The sequence below is a fragment of the Dipodomys merriami genome, unplaced genomic scaffold (assembly GCF_024711535.1).
Source record: "Dipodomys merriami isolate MVZ:Mamm:240054 unplaced genomic scaffold, mDipMer1.0.p SCAF_121, whole genome shotgun sequence".
Lineage (NCBI taxonomy): Eukaryota > Metazoa > Chordata > Mammalia > Rodentia > Heteromyidae > Dipodomys > Dipodomys merriami.
In genome coordinates this window covers 1,063,077-1,083,629 of record NW_027202505.1, presented here as the reverse complement: position 1 = coordinate 1,083,629, position 20,553 = coordinate 1,063,077, and the positions used below count along the sequence as shown (strand labels likewise).

Genomic DNA, 20,553 nt, shown 5'->3' with positions numbered 1-20,553 from the left:
ATTGTTGTTCAAAGCCAGCCTTAAGCTGAAGAGCTGAGGGACAGCATTGAGGCCCAGAGTTCAAGCCCCATGACGAGAGGGGGGGGGGAGAGAGGAGAGAGAGAACTCCAGGTGCTAGTGGTTCATACCTATAATCCTAGTTACTCAGCAGAATGAGATCTAAGGATCATGGTTCCAAGCCAGCCCAGTCAGGAAAGTCTGTGAAAACTCTGGTCTCGAATTAACTCCCAGAAAACTAGAAGTGGAGCTGTGGCTCAAAGTGGTAGAGTGCTAGCCTTAAGCAAAAAGAGCTCAGAGACAGCACCCAGGCCCTGAGTTCAAGCCCCATGATTGATAAGGCAGTGGGCTGGGGCAGGGGGAGGGGTGTTGGGAAGATTGGACTGCTAGGCCAAAAGACAGAGACAGAAGGTGGAGGAGGAGGCCTTCCCTAGAACAGGCCCCATCTGAGGACCACAGCCCACTTATGGGCTCTGGTGCCGGGCCTTCCAGCCAGGGAGATCTGTTGGTGGCTGAGAGGCTTATTGCACTGCTGGTAACAGGCTGTGCCTGGCCAGGCCTCCCAGATGCCTCTCTGTCTTGGACCTTCTGTACATATAGCCTCTATCCCAACCCCCTACACAGCTGCCCTCCTCATGACACAGGCTTTCCTGTTGCCCTGTTAAGCACTGACCACTATGCCAGAGGAATGGCCAGGCCCACAGGGGTGGAGGAACTGGAGAGTAGACTAGGGAGTGAGGGGAAGGCTCCCCTAGGCCACCAGGTTATCAGCCTCTGTTGACCTCTACTGCCAGGGCATAGAAGATCCACAATTTTCCCCCACAGGGCATCAAGACCTGCAAAGTTCCTCTCTATGCAAGTCCCTGTACTTCATGTGACATTCCCAAACATTTGTTAAAGCAACAGGGAGGTTAGTATTAATGTCTGGAAACTCTAGGTGGACAGATGACCTGCTGGATTGATAGTACTTGCCCAGAAGTATATGGCTATCAATGCTAAAGCTGGCTTCAAGACCAAGTCTTCCTGACTCCAAAATCCACTTTCCACCTTTCCAGGCTTCTTGCCTAACCTGTCCCCAAATTTGGCTCAGCTTTGACCCTGGGATTCTGCCTATACTTAAGTACTAGTACACAGCAGACAGACCAGAGTGGTAATGAATGCCACTATAGAGAGAAATTAGAAGATGCAAGCAGGAAGGAAGGGGAACTTGTCTTTGGTAAAGAAGTTGGGCCCAGTGCTGCCCTGATGCCTCTCTGCCTAATAAGTCAGCCCTGGAACTGAGCCAGGGGCAAAGCCCCCACTAGATCTCTACTCCCAACACAGGGCCAAGCCTAAGCCAACTCCCCAGGACCCATCACTTGCCCTGGATTCAGTTAAGCAGATGAGGCTCCCTTCCCTGTTCCTTTATCCCCAGATGTGATGAGGGCAGGGAATATTAGAATTACCCACCTGCCCAGCTGACCTCAGCTTCCTAACAGAGACTCCTTTGGCCACATATATTCAGATACAGCTGTAGACTACAACAGCCAGATTTCATTCCTGTTTATTTACAGAACTAGGGTTTTAACACAGGACCTTATGCTTACTAGGTGAGCATTTGACCACTAGGCCATGCCTCTAGGCCTTTATAATTTTGCACTGGTTAATTTTGAGACAGTGTCTCAATTCCTGCCTACAAGTATGCCTGGATCATGAGCCACCTACTTTTAGGTTTCATGTCCTGGCTGGGATGATGGTATATCATCAAGCCTAGCTTCCTCCCTTGAGATGGAGTCTCTGGTGAACTCTGCCATGCCTGCCTAGAATCATGATGCCCTCCATCTCAGCCTCTGATATGGCTAGGATGACAAGCATGAGCCACCAGTGCCTAGCTAAAATTTCTTTCTTAAGCTTACTAGCAACATGACGCCAGGCAATGATTTTTTTTTTTACATTTCCCTATGGAAAGAAATATTCTCAACCTAAAGTGCTAAATATACCTGGATAATAACAGTAACTTCAATAATATCAAACACTTAACATATAGTGCCTAAAATGTGACAGGCACTATTTGAGTGACTGTATATAACCTCATAAAGCAGAGACTTTTACTCTTTCCATTTTACAGATGAGGCACAGAGAAATTAACTAACTTTCCTAAGGTATTCAAACAGACCTTTTATTTCAATGGTGGATAAGAAAGTAATTTGTAAAACTGTAGAGACCTTTTACAGATGTGGAGGGAGGTGCTTTATAAATGTAAGGCCACTTTTCCTAAGGAGAAGTATTTATAAATTGGGGAGGTGGGGGGAGAAAGTTTTTGAAAGCTGCAGTTTTTGATCCATGTAGAGGTATTTGTAATTTCACAGTGTCTCACGGCGTGAGTGATGGCTCTTTACTGATTGGCCCACCTATACCACCTCTATGCCACCTCTGAGGAGTTTGCCATAGCAGGGCAAAGCCAGATTGTTCCTATTCCTGTTTAAAACGGCATTCCTACTTAAAACACAGCATGTCAGACTTGGGAAGGATATATTCTCAAAGTCTAGCTCCTGTAACCTATCACCTCTGCAGGACTCTGGACTTTGGCGGGATTTTTTTTTAAATGTTTGTTTGGTTGGGTTTTTGTTGGTGTTGTTTTTGTTTTCTATTTTGGTTTGGGTGGGTTTTTTTTTTTTCCAGTACTGGGGCTTGAACTTGGGGTCTGGGTGCTATCCCTGACTTTTTTTGCTCAAGGCTAACACTCTACCAATTGAGCCACAGTTCCTCTTCTGGCTTTTTGGTGGTTAACTGGAGATAAGAGTCTCAAAGTCTTTCCTGCCTGGGCTGGCTTTGAACCAAGATCCTCAGATTTTATCCTCCTGGATTACAGGTTTGAGCTCAAAGCCTGTACTCTGACACTTGAGCCACAGTTCCACTTCTAGACTCTGCTTCTGTACTGCGCAGAAGAGCCAGACAAGGGACAGAACACGGAAGGAAGAAAAGGTCCCTTAAAGAAAAGCCCTGGGGGCTGGGAAGGTGGCTCAGTGGTAGAGCGCTTGCCTTGCATGCTCGAGGCCCTGGGTTCGATTCCTCAGCACCACATAAGCAAAAAGAAAAAAGCCGGAAAGTGGCGCTATGGCTCAAGTGGTAGAGCGCTAGCCTTGAGCTGAAGAGCTGAGGGACAGCGCCCAGGCCCAGAGTTCAGGCCCCACGACCGGACAAAAAAAATAAAAATAATAAAAATAAATAAAAAAAAAAAAAAAAAAAAAAAAAAAAGCCCTGGAAGGTGCCTTGTCTGCTTCTACATAAAGCCAAATTTCTTCAGTCAGGGGGGAACTAATGAGCAGACTTCCTCCCACATTCCAGGAAATGGAGCTCTTAGGATAGAGCAACAAGAATAAGACTCCATTTTCCCCAGCAGCAAAGCGCCTTCTGAGGAGGGTCTGTGGCATGTCCACACTGTGGTGCTCTTCTGTACAGACTTCAGGAAGAGCTTCATCCAGACATATGACCCCTGGCCTAGGCTGATATCCAAAGACAAGTGTGGCAGCAGACCAGGATATACTCAGAGAAGCTAGGGAACATTTGGCCTTGGGATAACCAATTGAAATGGGGGAAATTTTGGAGAATTAGGATGGGTTTTGGGTTTTAAGTTTAGAACTTTGGCTAGGAGGTAGGGCAAGACTGACCCAGAGAACTAGGGTTTGGTTTTGGTTTAGGGCATCTTTAAAAATTGCTTGCTTCATGCTACTGTAGCTGAGCCTATCATTCATTAGAAATAGGAGTGAGGGCTAGCTTTAGAGCACAGTAGAGTCAGTGTCCCTCCCACTGGCAGGTTGCTTAGGGCCTTGCTATACACAGGGCATTTGCCAGTAGCACGGGAGTAACCTAGGGGCTTGGAAGCAATGCAACCTTGGGCCCCCAAGACTGAGATGCTCAATCAGAATGTACATCTCATCCTGAACCCTTAAGTGTTCTCTGTGTACTTTTAGTTTGAGAAGCCCAGGTGAAGACTTCCCTCACAGGTAGGTGTAATACAGAAGGAGGAGGCCAAGGGGCACCTGCCACAGGGCTCCTGCCTGACACCCCCTCCCAGTGCTGGAACCACAGCGACACCTACTGGTCACGGGCACCTAGGCCACCTCCTCTAAGACATCTGGGCCAGCTGGCCTATCCAAACTAAAGCTGACATTCCTAAATTTTGGGAGTTGGCCTCCCCAGCTAGACTACAATAGGTATTTTAGGCCTAGACTTAGTGTAAAACAGTGGTGTACAGGCTGAGACATAGGGCCTCAATATAAAGAAGGCAGGATAAGTGAGCAGATGCCTTAAGATGCTCAAGACCCATCCCTAGCCCAGGCCTTCTCTCCAGATTCAGCAATGCTGGTGGGCACGTATTTGTCTTCTCTTTTCATTCAAGCCTTCAGCCACATGGATGGAGTACAGCAGGTTGGTGTCCTATGAGAAAGTAGGATTTGTACAGGTGGATGTATGAATGCCTCTTTCTGGAAATGGCCTTTGAAGAGAGACAATTAAAGAGCACTCAGAGAAGGGGAGCAGGGAGAGAATATTTCTGGTCCAGGGTGGTGGTTGCTGGAGACTCTCAGGACAGAATTCTAAATCAAAAGGGGAGGCTGAGGCCAAAGAGCAGAAACAGAAACATGCAAAGATAGAGAGAGAAGCCAAACTACTTCCAAGGCAAGGCTCAACTGATTCACCACTGAAGGGCCTGGCTTGCCAAGGGCTATCAGAAGGAGAAGGACTTCTGGGCAGCAGAGATCACCCTCATCATTCCAAATCTCAGCCATTGCTGGCTCTCCTCCCTCTGGTCTGCTCTGTACTATGAGAAGAGGTTTGCCTAAGAACTAAATGAATGTGATTGCTCACTAGTGCCTGCCATTAGTGGTGATTAGTTAAAACATCAGAGTCTAAACAGTCAATTGGTTCTAATAATTAATACTCTGGCTCTACTGTGATTGAGAAAGGGAGGGAAAGAGAAGAAAAAGAAAGGGAATAGGATTGACAAGCAAGCACTAGCTTGGTGACTACCATTTCTTCATTGCTGTTCTTTTTGAGATAGGGTTACTAAGTAGCCCAAGATGGCCTCAAACTTTCCATCCTCCTGTCTCAGCCTCCCAAGCACTGGGAACACAGATATGCATGACCACACCTAGCATTGTAACTACCATTTCTTGACCTGTGTCCAGATGTTAAGATGCATCATATTCTGAATTCTGTCTTCTTGTAAGATATTTGCCATAAATCACATGACAGAATTATACAACCACCCTTTTAGGCAATATCATTAGTCTCTCTCTTCTATAGGTAAGAAAAATGTGGCATGGAAGATAAAAGCCACTTGATGCTTTGTAACAATTTGTTGAATGAATGGATAAATAAATGAATGAAGTAGCCAAAACTGAAATTCAAATTCAGGTTGGCCTAACTCCAAAACTTTTAGAAACATCTCTCTTACACACACACACACACACACACACACACACACACACACACACACACACACACACACACACACACACACACACACACACACACACACACACACACACACACACGCCAGCTTTCATCATATCCCTCCACCCTTCTTTCTGGTGGTATGTCCTTACCCCCCAGCCACACATCTTACACAAAACACACAATGTATCTTTGTCACACACCCCTGTCTCCATCTCACACATACCATTCCCACAAACAAATCCCTTCTAGTAGCCTTCTTCCCTCTCTTCTGCTCACTCATAAGCCTCTATCTCCCTCTCACCCACCCATTCTTTCTCGCATCCTGAGGTGCACCCCTGCCTGCCCCTCATACATAAACCTCCTCCCTTCAGGGCAATGGACAGGCTCACAGTTCTTGGCTCATCACTGGCCAATAGTATGCCCTCCTACAGAGCTTGGGAAATGTAAGAAACAAGAAACTCACCCCTCCATCTCCACAAAGCCTTGCTCTCTCACCCCCTCTCCCTCCCCGGGAGTCAAGCCCAGAGGCTGGGCTTGCAGTTGAACTGTCCCCACATCTGGAAGGGCCCGGCCTCCAATGGGGGAGGGGGCTAATCCCAGAGTCCTCTGTCATCCACGAACAGGCTCAGCCACTCCCCACCCCCTCCCAGGTCAGGAGCCGCAGCAGGAGCCGCAGCGAGCAGTATGGCTGTGTGTGCATTGCTATTAATCACCCCTCCTGGTCCCGCTAACGAGGCTAATGCGGTAAGTGACAATAGCCCATCTTGGTTCCTGATTTAGGGGCTCAGGACGGAAGCTGGGCTCCTGGGAGTGAAGACGTGAATTCTCCACGACACTAAACCTTCAAATAAATCTCCTCCAGTCAGAGAAGCCCAGGGCACTAAATCCCACGCGCCGGTAATTGAAACCCTTAGAGCTTTCTTGGGTAGAGAAATTGCTGAGAGAGAGAGCACACGCCGCCCAGGGGTTCCGGGTAGGGTGGTAGGCCAGCATGGAGATCTGCAGCTGGTTCTAGGATGCTAGAGGTGGCCAGGGCCCTTCCAGGAGCACATGGATATCCATTTGTCCTGGTGCATGTATCTGTCTGTCCATGATTCTGGACATGGAATTTACAATTTCACAGGCTCATTGTGAAATTCCCACTAGTCTATGATCACTTGATATTTGAGGACTAAGAACACAGATGGAGCTATTCTCTTTTTCCTTTTTTTTCCCTCTAGTCCTGGGGCTTGAACTCTGGGCCTACACGCTATCTCTGAGCTTCTTTTACTCAAGGCTACCACTCTACCACTTGAGCCACAGCACCACTTCTGGCTTTTTCTGAGTAGTTTATTGGAGAGAGTCTCACAGACTTTCCTGCCCAGACTGGCTTCAAACCAAGATCCCTAGATCCCAGCCTCCTGAGGAGCTAGAATTGTAGGCCTGAGCCACAGAGCTATTATTTTTTGAGAGCATCTACATTTGAAAACCTTAAGGCCTCTCAATCTCACTCATCATAAACAAAGCTGCATTTAAACCAAAGGAAATTTCAATATTACCATCATAGCCTTCCTTCAACTTTTCCCATCACCCTCACCCCCACACTCTGCTACTCTCCTCCTTCACTTTCCAGATATTCCCCACAGGCCCTTCAGGTCCTCCTCCCACTAACTTAGCCACTGAATGATTCAGTACCCACTCTGTGCCCAACTGCAGACCATGTCTTAAATGTACCAGGATGAATCAGATGACCCTCCTGCCCTCAAGGAGCTCATGGCAAGTAAGACAGATGGATAAATGCTGAAGTGTAATGTTTCATATTGCAGTGATGAAGCTGTAGTTGTGCAAAGTAACATAGCATGGAAATAGTGTAATTAACCATCAGAGAAAGCTTCAAAGAGGAAGTGTTGGCTGAGAATGGTCTTAAGGAATCAGTAAGACATATTTATCATGGATATTATTGGCAGTAGGAATAAAAAGGAAAAGCTGGGTGTTGGCTAGCTATAGCACATGGAACTGCTAAAGATGTGAGCTAAGAGGAGGCTGGGGTGGGGACTATATGATAAGGAATTTGGAATTTATGCTGTGAGCTTTGGAGGGGGACAGGAAAGGATCCTAAGTAACGAATGGTAAGATCTAATTGGCAGGGAGGGAGGGGTAATTTGTTTGTCTTGTCAGTCATGAGGCTTGAACTCAAGGCCTGGTGGTATCCTTGAGCTCTTTTGATCAAGGCTAGTGCTCTACCACTTTGAGCCACAGCACCACTTCCAGGTGGTTAATTGGAGATAAGAGTCTCACAGACTTTGCTGCCCAAGCTGACTTTGAAACTCAATTCTCAGATCTCAACCTCCTGACTAGCTAGGATTACAGGGTGTGAGCCACCAGCACTGGGCTCTAACCTGTGTTTTAAGAAGCTCCTGCCAGGCACTGGTGGCTTATGCCTATAATCCTAGCTACTCAGGTGGCTGAGATCCAAGGATTGTAGTTGAGCCAGCCATGGAAGAAAAATCTCAGAAACTCTTATCACCAATTAGCTAGTTGTTGTTTTTTTTTGTTTGTTTGTTTGGGTTTTTTTGTCTTTTCTTTTCTGGTACTGGGGATCGAACCCAGGACGTTGCACTTGCTAGGCAAGCGCTTTGCCACTGAGCTACATCCCAGCCCAGTTGTTGTTTTTTTTTTAAGCCAAACATAGAAGTGTGGATCAAGTGGGAGAATGCTAGGCTTAAGCAAAAACAAACAAACAAGAAAAACAGTAAGAGGCACAAAAAAGAAAAGAAAAGCTCCCTCTATCTATATAGAAGGCAGTAGATGAGAGGGGAAAGAAATGTGTGCTGAGAGACATCATAGTTAAAAAAAAAACAACTTGTTTTTAAAGCTGAGATGCCTGAACAATAGGAGATGAAGATTTGTGATGAGCATTTTGGAGATGGAAATATAAACAGCTGTTTATTTCCTGGATACAAGGTCCTGAATAAGAGTCAAGTTATCAATTTAGGGAAGGCTGCAGATAGTGGTGCCACTCACTGAACCAGAAATCAGGAGGGCAGGACCTGAGGAAGATAAGTTCCTGAAATTTCAGGCATGTTGCACTCAAAGAGCCTGTGGGACATCCACGTGGAAATCTCCACTGGGTTCTACAAGAAGGGAGCCCAGGAGAAGAGATTAAACTAAAACAGGAAGGTGAATACCACTCCTACTGAAAGTGGAGGGAAGAAGGAGGTGAGTTGAGAGAAGTTGAGTGAATTCACACCTCAGGATTCCCAGCTTCAGATTGAAATAGGAACCAAAGTCCCTTAGTAAGAGAGATGGTGAAATATAGCCTCTGTGGGAAAGGAGAGACAAAGCTAACCAAGAAAATGTCTAAGGACTACTTGGCACAGATCTGCATGGTTCTGTGATTTACCCCAGCTGCACATAGCTACCTCTGGGTCTGAAACAAAAGGGAAACTGGTTGGATGGTGGAAAAGGCAAAGAGCATATGTTGACAAGAGGGTGTTGAAGTAATACACCGTGCTATCCAGGCTTCAGGCATGAGTGAGTGGAGGCTTGAGAGTTGAGAGACAGTAAGAGTCAGGTCTAATAGGTCCAAGACTATGAGAGGACTGGAGGGGAGGGAGTTCTAGATCAGAGCACAGTAGGCTGTTGAAAGTCCTGCAGGAGGAAGCAGAGAAAGGAGAAGGAGGGGAGAAGAAGAGAAGGAGGAGGAGCAGGTAGTGGTGGTGAAGCTGCTGAGCCAGTTAGAGCACTGACCAGGCTTAAATGAGAGAGCTATCAAAGTTCTCAGCAAATGTAGAGAACGTGGATAGCAGAATAAGGTAGGACATGGGGTGGGACTTGACCTCACAGAACAAGCAGCACAGAAATGGGACAATAGCATCCTACCTTGCAAAGGGATAGGCCAGCATTGCAGGAAGGAGGACGAGAAGGGCATCACAGCACAGGATTGTGGGTAGGGGGAGTTTATCAGTGGTAGAGAGGCATCCACCGAAGCCACCTCCACCCCTGTCCTGAGCATCACTCCTGGGACTTCTCCATATCTCTAGCCTTCTTTCCCCAACTTGAGGTCTCCCTCTTACACTGTCTGCTCCCCCACTCTACCCATACATGTATTCCCATCTCATCCATCTATCCATCCATCCTTCTCTCTTCCTCCCACACTCCCTCTCTGGTTGTCCCCTCTCTGGACCCTTCCCCTGCCCTGTCCCACCCCAGCCGGCCTGAGCGAGCAGGAACCCCTGTGCCTTCATTTCTCAGGTCACTGCTTGGCTAATGGGCTATTAATTTGCTCAATCGTCCCCTGTGAGGCAAACTCAATTTCTGCCAGCCAGTCGTCCCTCCCTGTCGACAGTGTGATTGATTGGAGGAACAGCTGTCACCGCCCGGCTGCCTGCTCCCTGCCTCCTTCCCTCCCGAGTCCGCACCCCCCCTCCTCCTCCCTGGGCCACCGCCCCTCGCCCACAGAGGCAGCACACCCCTGCCACCTGCCCAAGGATCTGTCGCCAGCAATGAAAAATGACAGAAATATTTAAGGACAAATAAGGTTTCCCAACGCAATTGAAAATGATTACAGGCAGCTACAGATGGGGCCAATCTGATGCGCAGCAACAAATCAAATCGAATTTCCTTATCGGCGTATTATTTTAGGCGTTATCTGGCGCGTGGATGCAGTTATCAATTCAATTTCAGCCGCTGGGCCGCTGTTTACCGTCTCGCCTTTGCTGGGAAAAGGTAAACATGCTCAGCCCAGCAAATTAATTTCTGGCTGAAGCCAGAGGCAGCAAAGGACTGCTACCCAGGACCCATGGCCTCCTCCTTGGCCCTGGGCTCTAGCCGGTCGGGCTAGAGCTTGCCCATGAAGCCTCAGCTCCACTAAGCTGCTTGCCCCTGCCCCAAGCACGAAGCAGGGCTCCAGGAGGCTGGGGGTGACCGTTGTTGGCTTCGCTGCTACTGCCAGGGAGAGGTGAAGGTCTCCCATTAATTCCCAGCTAAAAATGACAAATTCATCTTGGACGACAATTAAATGAAGTCAGTAATTGATGCTAATTGATCTCCAGATGTGAGGGCTCCCCTCAGCCTTAGCAGCACGTGGCTGTCTTGCTCACTCTTCCCCACCCCAACCCTTCTCTTCCTCTACCTCCCTGGGCTGCACTTTCAGCCCTTGCTTGCTGCCTAGAGCTCTGGTTCCCTTGACCACACAGGTCTGCCGGGAGGCACCTACCGGGGACTGGGTCAACAGACAATGCTTGAGGCCAGGTAGCTTTGCCCACTGCCCATCCAGTCTCCATTGTCAGCAATGCCTCCACGCTCCACCTATCCGCCTAGAAAGCAGGTAACCCTGCCCTCCTTCTCAACCATTCAGGATTTATTGCCCACAGCTGTGGAGGTTCCCACTTCATTTTTTTTTTTTTGGGGGGGGGGGTCTGGTTGTAGGACCTGAACTCTGGGCCTGGGCACTGTCCCTCAGCTCTTCAGCTCAAGGATAGTGCTCTACCCTTGAGCCACAGCACCACTTCCAGCTTTTTTCTTTTTGCTTATGTGGTGCTGAGGAATCGAACCCAGGGCCTCGAGCATGCAAGGCAAGCGCTCTACCACTGAGCCACCTTCCCAGCCCCCCACTTCATTTTTATAAGCCCATAGTCAGAGCCAGCAGGGGGTAAAGCACACTTCAAGTTCCTTTACTTTAAACACAACAATCTTAGCATTTTGGCTATATGGCAAGGCAGGCACTGGTGGGAGAGGAGAGTGTATAGGTATGCCTGGGAGAATATGCAGGTATAACTCAGGCTGCACCTGAATGTATTCAAAGATGCTCAGGTGTGTGTATGCGTGCCTAGATGTGGGAGGAAAAAAAAAGTGCCCACCCTGTGTGAGCACCTGTGTGTGTCCAGACATTGGAGATTAGAGGTATGTATGGTCCATATGTGGATATTTTTCTTTACTGCCATTTGCAAATCCTAATCCCAGAGAATACTGAGAGGCCCCCCTTGTCCCACCCACCACTGGCCCAGCCCAATGCAAGGATTTGTCTGGAAATTATTAGCTCAAGGAGGAGAATGAGGCATAGCTCCATAAGAACAAAGCTATTGTTACATTTGGAATCAGTATTGTGAAATAGTTGTGGTCCCTTGAAGCCTTACCAGCCTCTGAACAAGTCAGCTGGTGCATTTGGCTATAGCAAAGAAAGGCTCGGGTACTATGACCAGGACTTAGTGGATTTGATTGTGTCTTGTCCCAGAGCCAGCCTGCCTGCCTGCCTGCCTGCCTGCCTGCCTACCTGCCTGCCTGCCTTCCTTCCTTCCTCTTTCTTTCTTTCTGTTTTTGTCAGTTGTGGGGCTTGAACTCCGGGCTTGGGCTCTGTCCAAGCTCTTCAGCTCAAGGCAAGTGTTCTACTGCTTGAGCCACAGCGTCACTTCTGGTTTTCTGAGTGGTTTATTGGAGATAAGAGTCTCACAGGGGCTGGGAAGATGGCTCAGTGGTAGAGTGCTTGCCTTGCATGCTTAAGGCCCTGGGTTCCATTCCTCAGCACCACATAAGCAAAAGGAAAAAAAGCTGGCACTGTGGCTCAAGTGGTAGAGCGCTAGCCTTGAGCTGAAGAGCTGAGGGACAGCGCCCGGCCCAGAGTTCAGGCCCACGACTGGACCCCCCCCCCTCCAAAAAATAAAGAGTCTCACGGACCTTCCTGCCCAGGCTGGCTTTGAACCTTGATCCTCAGATCTCAGCCTCCTGAATGTCTGGGATTACAGTCGTGAGCCACTGTCACCTGGCTCTCAGAGCTTTTCTTTACTCTTCAGCTTGGGCCTAAGTCTAAACCTAAACCTGTCCTCAGGTTGATCTTCACTTGGCTGCCCTGCAGATGTTTGCCACTGACCACCCAGCAGCAGCCAGTAACTCAGTCAGGCCCCAGTGTATTGCTAAAGACAATAGCATCGATCATCAGAGTCAGAGCACTGGCCAGGTTCTTGTAAGAGGCCATGTGGAATGGGAGGTGTCAATCTAAGCTTCTGCAGGCAGAGAGGAAGGAGGATGGTAAGGGCATGACTTGTCACCCCTGTGTATTCCATCTTGATATATGCCACATGTATGGAACCTGATGCTGGGCGAATGCCTCATAGAAAGAAGAACAGATACAAATAAAAATGAAAAAAGCACTTGCAGCAGGATAGATGACCCAGCTAAATCAGTCAGGGTGGGGGAGAAAGCCCTCATCTTTAGGGAGAATGTCTGTATCTTTGGGGATTTGACAAGGTCAATATCATTTAGTCATTAATTAAAGAAAGATTTATTGATTTCTAATACTACTATTACTTCTCTCTTACTTTGGGTCCTACTCTCTGCTAGATCTCAAGCTATAGTAGTGAACAAATTAATGCTTGTCCTCAAGGAATTTACAATTTGAAGCCAGGCATGCTGTTTCAACACTGAGAGGCTGAGACAAGAGTCTCACAAGTTAAGGCCAGCCTGGGCTACTAAGCTACACAGCAAGATTCTGTCTCAAAAAGCAACCAGAGGTGGGGTGGGGAGAGATAGAAGGAAGGAAGGCAGGCAGGTAGGCAGGCAGGCAGGCAGGCAGGCAGGCAGGCAGGCAGGCAGGCAGGCAGGCAGGCAGGCAGGCAGGCAGGCAGGCTGTAGATACATATGAAGCAATAGTAACTGTGACAAATGCTGTGAAAAATGCAGTACAAGAGAATACAGAGGAGATAGCTTACACAGTCAGGGGGGATCATGGAAGGCTCCCTAGAAGAAGGAATTCTAGATTGAATCCTAAAGGGTAAGAGTTAGCTGTTGTGTGCAAATAGCTCCTGACATATCTTTTCAGGTGCTTAGCAAACCCAAAGCAGAGACAAATAGGTCTACTTGATTCCAACTAGAACTGCTAAAAAAAGTCACCTTTGAGCACCAGCTACTATCCTGTGGTCTGGTCTGGGCAAGAGGGTACTCAGCTGTTTCAGAGTATTCCTGGGCATCAGCAGATATGTATAGGCTACAGCTAAATACACATCTCTCCCCTGCCTGCCCTACCCCCACCTTCTCGACCAGGGATGCCTATTAATCCTGACAAATGATGACTTACGAACATGTAATGCAAACTGATTCATCATACATTCAAATCCGCTGCCCCGCCCCAGCGGGAGGCCCCAGCCAGACAAGTGTATTACACGGATAATGTATTTGACGTATTAATAAAACCAGCCGCATTGCTCTGGCGCGGGGACTGGGGAATGCCAATATACGATGACAGATCACATATTGATGAAATCCAGATGTTTGGAATCATAGTCTTGGGGCCTTGTTCATATTGACTGAAGGTAAAAAATGCCGTCTGTCAGCATGTTAACTCTTCCTGTCCCATATTCAGCAGAGGCGCCAATCATGGTTTTCTGAAGAGTAGAGGAAGGAGATGAGCAAAAGAGGAGAGTAGATGAGTCGTTTGAGATGGTTTGGACTGATGATGGTTGGGGTGAAGAGGATGGAAGATGGTTGTATTACATATGATAGGATATGTGGATGGGGCACTTTTTTTGCTTGATGATCTTGATCTCTCAGCAACATTTGACTCTCTTGATGACACACTCCAAAACTTCCTTTTTTGGCTTCAGTGAAATCACATTTTTATTTTTCTCTTACCTCTTTATTGCTTCTTAGTCCTTGATGATGTAAACTTGCTTCACCTATTAGTTGAGTCTCTTCCAGGCTCTTCTTACCCTATGTGATCTTTCACCTATTCTTAATGTCATTCACTTATTCATTCAGTAAACTTTTCTTGAGTACTTATCCTAGGACTGACATTGTTCGGACATAGCAAATACAGTGGTGAACCTCAATCTTATCTGTATGACAGGCCTGTAATTCTAATTCTGGTTTGCATATAGTGCTTATTCAGCATGTTCACAGTTCCTCAAACTAAGCACATCTAAAACCGAACTCATTTTCTTCCTTCCAAGCCTGACTTACAGACCAGTAAGATACATGGATGGATAGCAGAAGGAATTACACAGGGGCCAGATGGGCCTGGGTATCCACTGAATGGTAGTTGATTTTCATCATCACAGGGAAGAAGGCTAGATAAGGGGCAAGGCCAGGCAGACATAAGGATGAAGTAGATATAAGCACAAACAACAAACCAATGGTCAACAAACCAGAAACAATAATAACTCTTTACAGCTCTGATTTAATTTAATCGTGACAAAAGTCCTGGGAGTTGTAGATCATTAGTGCTACTTTGCACAAGGAGATATAAAGCTCAGAATTGTTAAGTGATTTGCCCAAGGTTATACAAAGAATAAGCAACTCTGTTGAATTCTGCCTAAAGTTCTATTTTGCATCTTGGTCACTAGAAAATGGAGATCCTTCTTTTGGAGGATGGAAGGATAGGAAACAAGTGTGTATACACACAGACACACTTTCAGGTTTTTTTATTGTTGGATTTTTGGTTTTTTGTTAGTCTTGGGGCTTGAACTCAGGGCTTGGGAGCTATCCCTGAGCTCTTTTTGCTCAAGGCAAACGCTCTACAGCTTTGAGTCACACAGCACCACTTCTGGTTTTCTGGTGGACAATTGGAGATAAGTCTTACAGACTTTCCTGCCTGGGCTGGCTTTGAACCAGGATCCTCAGATCTCAGCCTCCTGAGTAGCTAGGAGCCACCAGTATGAGCCAGGTATGAGCCGCCAGTGCCCAGCTATCACATATTCTTAAAAGTCCCAGCCTCCACTGCCATCTGTCAGTAGGTTCACCCTCACTGTAATGTTCCCTATCTCTAGTCAGACACCAGACAGTCAAGCCATGCCTTTTGTGGTTTATAGAGGAAAGATATTAGAGATAGGAATTGCTACTTAGACAGAGAAGCAAGAATGGAACCCCCAGGCTCCAGAACTAGGGAGGAAGATTCCTCTTTGGGGCTCCTCTCCAAATGGAGAGTTCCTACTACTTTCCTTTCAACTTTCCTTTCACTTTCAAATAAACTTACTGCTTACCTTCAAAAATAAAAATTAAAAAAAAAAACTGGGAAGAAAAACAGGCCAAGACGGAGAGGCAGTCACATTTTAGGGAGCTGCAAGGACAGAAATGAGTTAGTGGTCTAGTGACGAGACTGAAGATAGCAGAAAAGGAGTAGCCTGTGTGGGTCATAAGATCCCTGTTCCTGGTGGTCAGTAATTCCCAACAGAGGAGGGCAGCAGAGGGCTGATCTAGGCCCCCAGGTACCAGAGGCCTTGCTGTAAGACTTAAAAGATTTGGCCAGCTGGAGCCTGTCCCTTACTGAGATGAGGGCTGCCTTGGCTTGGAGCTCTTCTCTCTACTCAACCAGCCAATCCCTTGTCAGAGCTCATCGCCAGTGCCTTCCTGTAGGCACGTAGCAGCCCACCAAGGGCAAAGGACCTCCAGACAAGGACTCCCAACCCTTGCTCTTTGGGCTGTGAGGGTGGGTTCCCCCACATACACCTAGCCCTCCTCCTGCTTTGGAGATACCTACACAGGCAGAAAGCCAAGTGGAGGTGGCAGGCCCTACAGCGGCAGGGGTGGTGGGGAGGGTGGCTGTAATGAATGTGGACTGGAGGCGGAATGAGCGATCCATCTTTGCATGGGAGAGGAGGGGGCTGCGGGCGTTCCCCCCACACACTCACATACTCAATCAGGCGCTGTCAGACCTCCGGCCGCCTGGCATTTTGGTGAAGAATCTCTCAGCTAAAAATTGTTGTCAGTCCCATTTCCTCGTTATCAGTGCAAGGGCTGAGGCAGCGCCCGGGGATTAGCAGGAGCGGCAAGCGCCCGTACGCCCCGCCATCCACTGCCGATAACACCGGGCCTCCCGCCTCACCTCCCCCATTCATCATCTTTAGCACTGACAGCCCGACCTAGTCCCTGTCCCCATCCTCTCGTGCTTCCCTCCGCGCCCCACTGTGCCAGCTCAACCTGTCTCCTAACCTCCCCTGGGGGAACCAGGCCTCCTAGAGAGGGACAGGGTTCACCGTAGGACTGAATAACCTAGACCCACCTGTAGCAAAAGGCCTTACCCAGCTATTGGAGCGACTGTCAAAGGCAGGTGTGAGGGATGTTCTGTGACAACCTGCCTCGGGTGGGCTCCAGCAGCCCACCTGTGATGCTGCCCGCAGTATTGGAGAAGGGGTTCCTGCATCCAGTGGGTAACCTACTGAGGATTTCTGGGAGCCTTCATCAGCCTGAGATGAACTAGATTCTGGTGGGAAAGAAGCACCAGAAGATGACTCTTCCTGAGCACAAGAAGAGAAGAGGGTGGAGGGCTTCTTTCCCACCCCAGCAAGACCACAGCCCCCCTCCCCACCTCCTTTTGGCCATCCCCAGCGGTTTTATGGCCCATTTTATGGCCACTGTAATGGTCCAGGTCAAAAGCTTCAGGGAGCTGTATTCTGGGAATTATGCAAACGAGGAGCAGGCCCAGGGCCAGAGTATGGATTTTGTCATTAAACCTGGGCAGGCCATGTCGTTAGTGCAGTAAAATCCACGTCATGACCACAGGTCTCAATATAAAATTATAGGGAACACAGCGGGGGAGGGAAAGTAGGGGGCTCATGGCTATACTGACATCTGCCACTCTAACCTCTGAGAAAATAGGGATGGGATGGATGTTATAGGCTGATTCCTGTCAGTGTTGATCCTACAGCTGGGAGCCAAAAAGAGGGTCCAATATCCTGATAGGGAAACAAAGGCTAAGTTCAGAAAAAGCACATGGTAGTAAAGCAGATCAAATGAGACTAAGTATGTGGGAACACTGATACCTGGCCCCCAGGCTTGCAAGCCAGGACTTAAGGAAGCTGAATCTTGACGTTTCTCATCCTTCATACCTCCCATTGAGGTATGAAGGATCCTACCCCTTTGCCACCTTCCTGTCCTCTCATACACCCTTCATTGTTCCTGCCTCCCTCATGGCTCTGGCCAATGCTGACCAGTCACTGGCTTTCCCACTACTTTGTGATTTCCTAGAAGCCAAGAATGTGTTTTATTTATCTCTGAACTCCAGTTTCCCTTACAATCATACTTGATTTATGAATGTTTGCTGGGGTAAATAAAGCTATGAGATCAAGAATGGCATTCAAGGTCCTATCCAATACTGAACCTCAATTTCCCTATTTGTAAAATGTCCTGTCCTGGAGATTTCCCAGGATCTCACTTCCAAAATTGGCTGACTGTAAAGAACTAAGGGTCAACACTGAGACTAGAATCCTTATCTCTCACCTCTCAGACCAAGGCCACATCTGCTTCTTCTATTCACTACTGCCTTCCAGCATTGCATGAACACCTAAGGTACAATCATCAACGTTCATGAAAGCAGGACTTAGCCACACAGGCTGGATTCATACCTACCTACATGCTGGAAAACAAAAAACTTCCATAACTGACATCTCAGCTATCTGGTTTTGAGGACAACCTGTCCTATGGCCATCTTTCTCCTTCTCTTCCTCTTTTCCTCATTTGCTTCATCATTGAATATCATTGAACAATAGCAGGTCAAGTAGGCCTGCTATTAATTGTTGGTAAACCTATAAGTGAATTAGAAGTGGCCCTTGCCAACAAGGAAATCATAACGTATTATTCCTTAATTCATTCATTAATTCCCATCCCATACCTGGTATACGGTATAGTGTGTGTGTGTGTGTGTGTGTGTGTGTGTGTGTGTGTGTGTGTGTGTGTGTGTGTGTGTGTGTGTGTGTGTGTGTGTGTGTGTGTGTGTGTGTGTGTGTGTGTGTGTGTGTGTGTGTGTGTGTGTGTCTAGGCCCTGGGCACTGTCCCTGAGCTCACTCAAGGCTAGCAATCTACCACTGTTCCTGAGCTCACTCAAGGCTAGCAATCTACCACTGTTCCTGAGCTCACTCAAGGCTAGCAATCTACCACTTGAGCCACAGCTCTACTTCCAACTTTTTTTGAGCAGTTTATTAAAGATAAGAGTTTCAGCTGGGCATACCAGTGACTCATGCCTGTAATCCTAGCTACTGAGGAGGCTGAGATCTGAGGACTGCAGTTCAAAGCCAGCCCAGGCAGGAAAGTCCATAAGACTCTTATCTCCAGTCAACCACCAGAAAACCAGAAGTGGCACTGTGGCTCAAGTGGTAGAGTGCTAGCCTTGAGCTGAAGAGCTGAGGGACAGCACCCAGGCCCAGAGTTCAAGCCCCATGACTGACAAAAACAAAAACAAAAAACAAGAAGTTCATGGACATTACTGCCCAGGATGGCTTTGAACAATGATCCTCAGATCTCAGCCTCCTGAGTAGCTAGGATTATAGGCAGGAGCCACTAGCTCCATGCCTGGTTATACATCTAAAGTACAACTTAAATTTTACTTCTTTGGCTAAGCCTTTTCCTTTTTTTCCTCCCAGAACACATATCCAGGCTGAATTGCTCCTCTCCTTTGAGCCCTCAGATAACTTCAATCCCAGTATTTAGGAAAGTCATAATCCTCCTGAGTTTGGTTTACATGGAAATGGGTTCTATGCTTAGCCTGAACTGCAAGATTTAGCAAATAAAAATACAGGGCACCCAGGCAGATTTGATTCCAGAAAAAAATAGTAATATAAATATGTCCTGTGCAATATTTGGGACATACTTACACTAAAAAAAAAGTATCATATATCTGAAATCAAATTTCACTGGGCATCCTGTGTTTAATCTGGCAGACTGACTCAGTTATCCATCTTGGCCACCACTGGCACAGACTTTATCTCTCTGAAAGCTGATTTTTATCTTACCCTCTCTAAGCATCAAAAGGAAGACTCAAGGAAGATTCAAGCTGAAGAAGTCCATTAGTTAGAGCCTCTATGCTTAGCTAAGGAAGTTTCTAGATGAATAAGGTTCCTCAAACCCATGACTATAAGCAAACCTAGAGCACTGGATGGGGGAAGGGAAAGGGGCTCAGCTCCTCAAGGAAGATGAATTAGGCCACCTGCAAGCTTCTTTCTAGGGTTTTTTGTCCTAGTTACCATTAGTGACAGAGTGTGAATAGAGTTCAGGCTCCCAGCCAGTGTCCAATGTGCTCATGTTCTGTGTATACACTATTTGAGGTATATTGAAGAGAGAGCTCAGAATCAGTGAGGCTTGCAGAAGGCCCATGAGGTTATCCAAGGGAGAAATTATGAGACCTAAATAAGGAGAATATGGATTCCAAGAATATTGAAGCAGAAAGAGAGGATGTGGTAGATGAGTGAATGTGAGAAGGGTGGGAAAACAAATGAAAGGCACACAGTGATGCTAAGGTTACTGGCTTGAGTGACAAGATGAATGAAGGTACCATTATCAGAAATAGACATTGCTAAGCCAGGTGCCAGTGGCTCATGTCTATAATCCAGATACTCAGAAGGCTGAGATCTGAGGATCAAGATTTGAAGGCAGAGTAGCCAAGTACTGGTGGCTCACACCTGTAATCCTAGCTACTGAGGAGCCTGAGATCTGAGGATCATGGTTCAAAGCCAGCTCAGGCAGGAAAGTCCATGAGACTCTTATCTCCAATTAACCACCAGAAAACCAGAAGTGGTGCTGTGGCTTAAGTGGTAGGGTGCTAGCCTTGAGCTGAAGAGCTGAAGGACAGCACCCAGGCCCAGAGTTCAAGCCCCACAAATGACAAAAAAAAAAAAAAAAAAAAGATTTGAAGACAGGGAAGTCTATAACTCTTTTCTCCAATTTCCAGCAAAAATCTGGAAGTAGAACTGTGACTCAAGTGATAGAGCACTAGTCCTGAGCAGAAAAAAGCTCAGGGTCAGTGCCCAGCCCCCAAGTTCAAGCCTCAGGACACCCCACCCCCCAAAACAAAAAGACAACATGGACATTACTGAAAGTGGCAGGTTTGAAAGGGGTGAAGATATTGAAGAGCTCAATTTCAGACACTCATATGACACTCAAGCATTGATGTCCACTAGGTATTTGGACACAGAGGCCTAGAAGGATTAGAGTAGCCTCAGACAGTCTGCAGTCAACAAGGTATTGGTGGAAATTGTGGCCACAGATTCAATGAAATCATCTAGCACACAGAATGTATGAAAAGTAAAGAAAGGAGAGAATGCTACCCTGGAAATCACTTGGTCCCTGTTGATTTTTCTCACGAAACTAGAAGGGCAAAGACTAGACTTGATTCCACTGTAGGACCCCACTGCTCTGCACTGGGTCTGGTTACAGCAA

General features: G+C 47.3%; 1 protein-coding gene across 2 annotated transcripts in view; it reads left to right on the top strand.

Moving 5' to 3' along the window:
- Positions 1-20,553, top strand: part of LOC138823635 (E3 ubiquitin-protein ligase RNF220) — a 234,908-nt gene that overhangs the window by 173,847 nt on the left and 40,508 nt on the right. The window lies entirely within an intron of this gene.